General features: G+C 46.6%; 1 protein-coding gene across 5 annotated transcripts in view; it reads right to left on the bottom strand.

Moving 5' to 3' along the window:
- Positions 1 to 7,500, bottom strand: part of LOC143032828 (sodium channel protein 1 brain-like) — a 766,195-nt gene that overhangs the window by 364,841 nt on the left and 393,854 nt on the right. The window lies entirely within an intron of this gene.

Here is a 7,500-nt window from a genome sequence, read left to right as displayed (position 1 = left end):
TTTAGCGCCCTGTAGCTAAGACTCTTTATCTTCTTTCATTTATCCACTTATGGTCTATCCTTATGAATACTGGGGTCTTATTCATGAAACTCGTTGTTATCCAGGACATTTTCTTCTTCGCTAAGTGGAATCTTTCGGCGTTAAAAATAGCAAATCATAAGGGTCACATCACCGACCTACTGGCCCCAAATCCTTCACCCATTCGTTGTCAACATTGTCGCCAATAACAAGACCGCAACTCAAGTCTCCCTTCTTCTCCCACTATCTTCTCCTCCTCCTCCTCCTTCTCCTCCTTCTTGTCCCCTTCCTCCTCAACCTCCTTGTCCTTACACTCCTCCTCCTCGTCGTCCTCACCCTCCTCCTCCTCCTCCTCACCCTCCTCCTCCTCCTCGTCATCCTCACCCTCCGCTTCGACTTTTACCAATTAGCATGTTCCTTCCTTCCAGGTATTAAGAGGTGGAGGTTCTATTTCCTCTTCTTCCTCCTCCTCCTCCTTCTTTTCCTCTTTATCTCCCTCTTCTCTTCCTCCTTCGCCTCTTCCTCCACTTTCTCTTCCTTTTCACTCTCGTTTTTCATATTCCTCTTCTTCTCCATCATCGTCGCCCTCTACTCTTTCTCTTCCACTTTCTTAATGTCTATATCTCCTCCTCAAATACATTTCTTTCTGTCTCTTCTGCCAGCTTTTCCTTTTCCTCCTCCTCCTCCTCTTCCTCTCCTTTTTTCCTCCTCCTCCTCTTCCTGCTCCTGTTAATCTTCCTCTTATTCTTCTTCTTGCTCTCACTTTTCCTTCTCCTCTTTCTCTCTCTTTTCCCCCTCTTCCTCTATCTCCTGTTCCTGTTCTTGTTCCTCCTCCTCTTACTCTTCCTCCTCTTCCCCACTCACCTCTTCTTCCTCCTCCTCTCCCTCTACCTCCTCCTACTCTTGATCCCCCAACAAAACGGTTCTTTGGAAACATTAGCGGAAGAATCTGGGTTATTCGATGGGAGTTGGTGGTGTGGGAGGGATGGGGAGGGGGGAAAGTGGGGGGAAGGGGGGAGAAGAGGCGGGAGGGGGGGAAGGGCGGGGGAGGAGTGCAGGAGGTTCGTGACTTAGCCTGAAGTGGCACAATACCCTCTCCTACACATTTTTCTTCCTTTTTCCACTACCTGTTCTTCTTTTTCTGTTTTTTTTCTTCCTGTTTCTCTTTCGTCCTTTTTCACTTAATGATCCTCTTCCCTTTGTTCCTATTCTTGATCGTTTTTCTGTACAGAAATATAAATGCATACACACACACACACACACACACACACACACACACACACACACACACACACAAACACTCACACAAACACACACACACACACACACACACACACACACACACACACACACACACACACAAACACACACACACACACACACACACACACACACACACACAAGCAAAATGGCTTTGCGTCTTAAATCTGTCCCTTTTCGGACGTTTCTTTACGATTCTGTTGCGGCGAATGGAGAAGTATTTCCCTCTCGAGTCAGGGGTCAATCACCTCATGAATGCAGTCTAGATGGACTGAATCTCGAGATTATATATATAAATATATATATATATATATATATATATATATATATATATATATATATATATATATATATATATATATATACATACACACACACACACACACACATCTATATATATATATATATATATTTATATATGTTTATATATATATATATGTTATATACATATATATATATATGTTATATACATATATATATATATATATATATGTTATATACATATATGTATATATATATACACACATGTATATATGTATTATATATATATATGTATATGTATACATATATATACATATGTATATATTATATAGTAATATAATAATAATACAACACAACACGATCTATGATACAATATACAATATAAATTATAATATATAATATAATATACCAAATCATATCATGGTATATCACATTATATGTCTCTACATATGTATATATATATATGTATACATATATATACATATGTATATATATATATATTTATTATATATATATATATATATATACAATATATTTTATAAACAATCAAGTAAAATGGTAAATAAATGAATGAATAAACAAATAAACAAATAATAAATCAACAAATATATTAACATATGAATTATAAATGAATAATTGAATCCAAATATGAAAAATATTAAAACGTAAGAAAGTGCTTGAAGTAAAAATACAAATAAATCTATACACAGCCTCAAAGTACTGAAGACTCTGGAAACCCAGCCTGTCGGAATACAAAGCGGGTTTCTCGGCCACGGGCGCCGGCTCGGCGTAGCACAGACGCCACTCGGCCCTTTTCCTATGTTAATACCAATAGACATCAGGAGCAGGAAAAGCATGTCAGAGCAGAAAAAAAAAAGATAATGAAAAATAGAAAAAAAGAGGTGGGGAATGGGAAGAGTGGATAGATGAAAGAGGGAGAGTGAGAGGGAGAGAGTGACGTCAGGAGGAAAAGGATACCAGAGCAGCACCAGCAGAAAAAAAAAAAAAAAAAAATGGGGAGGAGTGGGAAGAAGTGAGAGGGGGAGTGGGAGAGTGAGAGAGAGGGGGAGTGAGTTTGGGGAGGATTGAACTGGATCAATGCTTATCTGAGCTGGCGACCGCCAACCTGGAGGAGGACCAGAGGGAGTGGATGCGTGTGGCAGGCAGATGACAACGGTCTGAAGGTGGACGAGGAGAAGGAGGAAGATGAGGGGGAGGAGGAAGAAACCGAGGAAAAAGAGGAGGGGGAAGAAGAGGGAAGGGGAGAGGAGAAGGAAGAGAAAGAGGATGAGGATGAGGAAGAGGTTATGAAAGAGGATGAGGATGAGGAAGAGGAGTACAAGGAAGAGTATAACGAAGAGTATGGGGATGAGGAAGAGGACGAGGAAGAATATAAGGAAGAGTTTAAAGATGAGGATGAGTAAGAAGATAAGTAAGAGTGTAAAGAAGAAGAAGAATATAAGGAAGAGCATAAGGAGGAGCATGAGGATGAGGAAGAGGATGAGGAAGAGGATGAGAGTCTAAGGAAGAGAATGTGGAAGAGTATAAGGAAGAGGAAGAGCATAAGGATGAGCATGAGGAAGAGGATGAGGAACAGTAAGAGAATGAGGATGAGGAATAGGATGAGGAAGAGGATGATGAAAAGGATGAAGAGGAGGATGTAGAAGAGGAAGGGGGAAAGGGTGAGACAGAAGATAGGAGGAGGAGGAGGATGAGGAGGCTAGGGGGAGGGGGAAAAGGAAGAACAGGAGAAGGAAGAAGACAAAGTCGAGGAGAAAGAGTAGAAGAGGTGAGGTAGGAAATAGAGTAGGAGGTAAATGAGTAGAAGAAAATGTATAAACAGAAAAGAGGAAACGGAAATTACAAATGGAAACAAAAGAAAGAATAAAGAGTAATATAGAAAAAAGAAGTTGAGGAGGAGGAGGAGGAGGAAGTAGAAAATGAAGAAGAGGAAAAAGAAATAGACGAAAAAGAAGTTAAAAAAAACATAGAGGCAGTATTAGATTTAAAGGAGTTAGGAGAAAAGATTGGTGAGGTGGATGTAAACGCTGAAAAAATGGTTAAAAGAATAAATGAATTGACCAATCTGGTTCAATTTGGGCGGATAGTTGTTTCCAGTGGATACCGTTTCCACCTCCTGAGCAGGCGGTCGTGAGTTTGATTCCCGGAAACCGATGCGGGCTTCGTCTTGCTGGTTCCCGATAGTTCTGGCCAGACGGGGAGGCGACCCTAAAAAACTCAATCGGCTTTGCCGCAACTGAGAGGGCTTTGACCTTACAGGGGTTTTTCACTTCCCACTGCATGGGAGTGTGATGGTGAGTTTCACATGTTTCCTTTTCAACCTCCCGGCACAGACAAACTAACCAAGGTGAGGAGAGGGTGGAAACTTTTATTTCCTTTGGCGTCTTGGCTTTATGTGTTGCCCCGAGTCTGTTCTGGACTCAGAGAGTCTTTGAGTAAAACATGTACCAAAAGGTCTCCTTGAGATCTCAGTGGAACTCCGTGTAGATAGATACATGGTGAGGATCATACGTCAGGAGGCGCTGAGGAACTTCGGCCGAAACCGTCACCTTTGCCCTATAAGTTTGGACTAGTGGAGCAGGTATCAATAACTGCTGTGAAACGGAGAGAAGTGCGGGACTCGAACCCACGACTAGGAATATGCAAGACCAGCACGTTTATGATTACGCAACAAAAGTAGAAAAGAACTGATAACACTGCTTAGGTGTTCCTGGAATCCTGGAATCCTAGGGAGGTGTCCTTTAGATCCATCGTCCCTTCCTAAGAGTCCTACCACCTTCCTTATGGTCTTTAGCCCTTAATTTTTCAAGAGAGGAGCTAAATATATTTTCGCGCGAATTTTCCGAAAGGAGTTTTGGGATTCTAGGAGGTATCCTTTGGGTCCATCGTTGTTTCCCAAGAGTCCTACCACCTCCTTTGTAGTCTTTAGTCTTTAACCTTTTAAGAAAGGATCTACAGGCGTCTTCGCGCGGAGTGTCCGGAGAGAGTTCGATCGGTATCCGTGCGGCTAATCGTTCTTATCCCACGACCGAACCTCCTCTATCAGAGGGCAAAGGAATATAGTTCTCTTCCCCAGGGAGCATAAGGTCCAAAATTATATGAGATTCGGACGTAAATATTCTTTACATGAAGAAGACAACGGCGGACGTCGAGGGCGTTCAGCTAGATAGAAATTGGAGAGACAGGATAGAGAAGTTTGTAGGGGTAGCGACTCATGGACGAGATTGAGAGTGACCTCTGTTCAACAGTGGATTAATTGATTGGTTGACTGACTGGTTAATTGATGGAGGAAACGCGTACGCTATAAGTCACAACTGAGAAGGTGCGCCTGGGAACATGGAATCAGAGATGATTGGTGAAGTACATATGACGAAAGAACTACGGCTGGTTGACTCAAGCACAATACGAGGGAAAGACTACTAGACACATCAGTTCCGACAACTCGGCTTTTACTTCAAGTAGAGCTTCCATCCCTCCCATACTTGGCGCGTGGGAGAGTGGCGCGTGGGAGAGTGGTGGGTGGGAGAGGGGTGGGTGGGAGAGCAGTGGATGGGAAAGAGGTGGGTGGGAGAGAGGTGGGTGGGAGAGAGGTGGGTGTGAGGGTGGAGGGTGGGAGAGAGTTGGGTGACAAATGCAAGAGATCTATGGCTGTATGGAAAAGGATGTTATGAGAAAAGAGGATGGGAGGAGATATAGGAGAGAGAAGGGTAGGGGAAGAAAACAAAAGGGGGGAGGATAAGAGAAGAGACGGGAGGGTGAGGAGGGTGAAGAAGAGAGTCAAGAGGAAGGCGAAGAAGAGGATGAAGAGTAGGGTGATGAAGAGGGTGAGGGTAAGAGCATGGAGTAGGGTGATGAGGAAGGTGAGGGGAAGGTGAGGGGAAGGGTAAGGAGTAGGGTGAGTAGTAGGGTGATGATAAGAGTGGGAGGGAGGGTGAGGGTGAGGAGATAAATGAGGAGGAAAGTGAGGTGGAAGAGGGTGAGGAGGAGGGTGAGGATGGGATGGAGTATGAAGGTGAGGATGAAGAGGAGGGTGACGAGGAGGGTGAAGAGGAGGGTGAAGAGGAGGATGAGGAGGAGAGCGAGGAGGAGGGAGAGGAGGAGGGCGAGTAGGAAGGTGAAGAGGAGGGTGAGGAGGAGGGTGACGTGAGGGTGAGTATGAGAGCGAGGAGGACGGTTTGGAAGAGGGTGAGGCTGAGGAGGGTGAAAGTGAGGAGAGCGAGGAGGAGGGTGACGATGAGGGCGAGAAGGAGGGCGAGAAGGAGGGCGAGGAGGAGGGCGAGGAGGAGGGTGAGGAGGAGAAGGGCGAGGAGGAGGGTGATGAGGGTGAGTATGAGAACGAGGAAGACGGTGAGGAAGAGGGTGAGGCTGAGGAGGGTGAAGGTGAGGAGAGCGAGGAGGAGGGTGACGATGAGATCGAGAAGGAGGGCGAGAAGGAGGGCGAGGAGGAGGGCGAGGAGGTGGGCGAGGAGGAGGGTGAGGAGGAGGGCGAGGTGGTGGGCGAGGAGGAGGAGGGCGAGAAGGGGGGCGAGGAGAAGGGCGAGCAGGAGAGTGAAGGAGAGGAGGGTGAGGCTGAGGAGGGTGAAGATGAGGAGGGTGAAGGTGAGGAGGGTGAAGGTGAGGAGGATGAAGGTGAGGAGGGTGAGGAAAGGATTGAGGGAGGAGGGCGAGGAGAGGATTAAGGGAGAAGTTGAGGAGGGCGAGGAGGAGCGTGAGGAGGAGGGTGAGGAGGAGGGTGAAGAGGAGGGTGAGGGTGAGTATGAGGGTGAGTATGTGGGCGAGGAAGAGGGTGAGGTTCAGGAAGAGAGTGAGTATGAGTGCGAGGAGGGGCGTGAGGAGGAGGGTGAGGAGGAGGGTGAAGAGGAGGGTGAGTATGTGGGCGAGGAAGAGGGTGAGGTTCAGGAGGAGGGTGAGTATGAGGGCGAGGAGGAGCGTGAGGAGAGGACTGAGGATGAAGTTGAGGAAGGTGAGGAGGAGGGCAAGGTTGAGGATGGTGAGGTTGAGGAGGAGGGCGAGGAGGGTGAGTAGACAGGAGGTTCTGTAACAGAGGTGCTCGTGCGAGGTCAGGGGAGCTCCGCAAATAGAACCGTGACCTTAAATGGAATGGCGCTTCAAACCATTTCCAGCCAAGAGATCCGTTTAAGCCTTTTGTTCTGGTTAAGAGGGGACGATTATAGTCGGCTTCAGAGAAGAAACTCCGCGCTACAGTGGCAGAGCTGTCTCCTTACCTAAGGAAGATGGGGAGGAAGAGGAGAAGGAGGAAGTAGAGGAGGAGGAGGAGGAGGTAGAGGGAGAAGAAGAGAAGGAGGAAGGGAGACGAGGGTGAAGGAAAAGGAGAAGGGGGTTGAAGGGCAAGAAGAGAAGGATGAAGTAAGGAGGAGGAGGAAGGAAGAGTAAGTGGAGGGGGTTGAGGTAGAAGAGGTGGAGGAGGAGGGGAACGGAAGGGAGGAATGGGAGGAAGAGGTAGAGGAGGCTGGGGAAGAGGACGGAAGGATGAAGAGGAGGTAAAAGCGGTAGAGAAAGAGGAGGAAATAGAGGGGAAAGGGGAGGAGGAGGTAGAAGAGGAGGAAGATGAGGAGGTGGGAAAGGTGGAGAACAGGGAGAAGGAAGGGGAGAAGGACGAGGCAGAGTAGGAGGAGGAGCAGGAGGAGGAAGAGGATGAGGAAGTGGAGGAGGAAGAGCAGGAGGAGGAGGGAGTAGAGGAGGAGGAGGAAGAGGAGGAGGAGGAGGAGGAAGTAGAGGAGGAGGAGGAGGAGGAAGAGGAGGAGGAAGACGACCCCCATGACAGGAACAAATGACACAGGGCGTTCAGTAATCAGTTCCAACTTTTCATTTTTTTTTATCTTCAGACTAGGTTGTGTGGAATTTGTCGAGTTTGAATCATTAAGGAAATGAAGTAGAATAATAGGGGAAATATACACGATGACTGTTGAAAATAGAGGA

The sequence above is a fragment of the Oratosquilla oratoria genome, chromosome 14 (genome assembly GCF_046742065.1).
Source record: "Oratosquilla oratoria isolate Oo_2021 chromosome 14, ASM4674206v1, whole genome shotgun sequence".
NCBI classification, from domain to species: domain Eukaryota; kingdom Metazoa; phylum Arthropoda; class Malacostraca; order Stomatopoda; family Squillidae; genus Oratosquilla; species Oratosquilla oratoria.
This window is presented reverse-complemented; position numbering and strand designations above follow the sequence as displayed.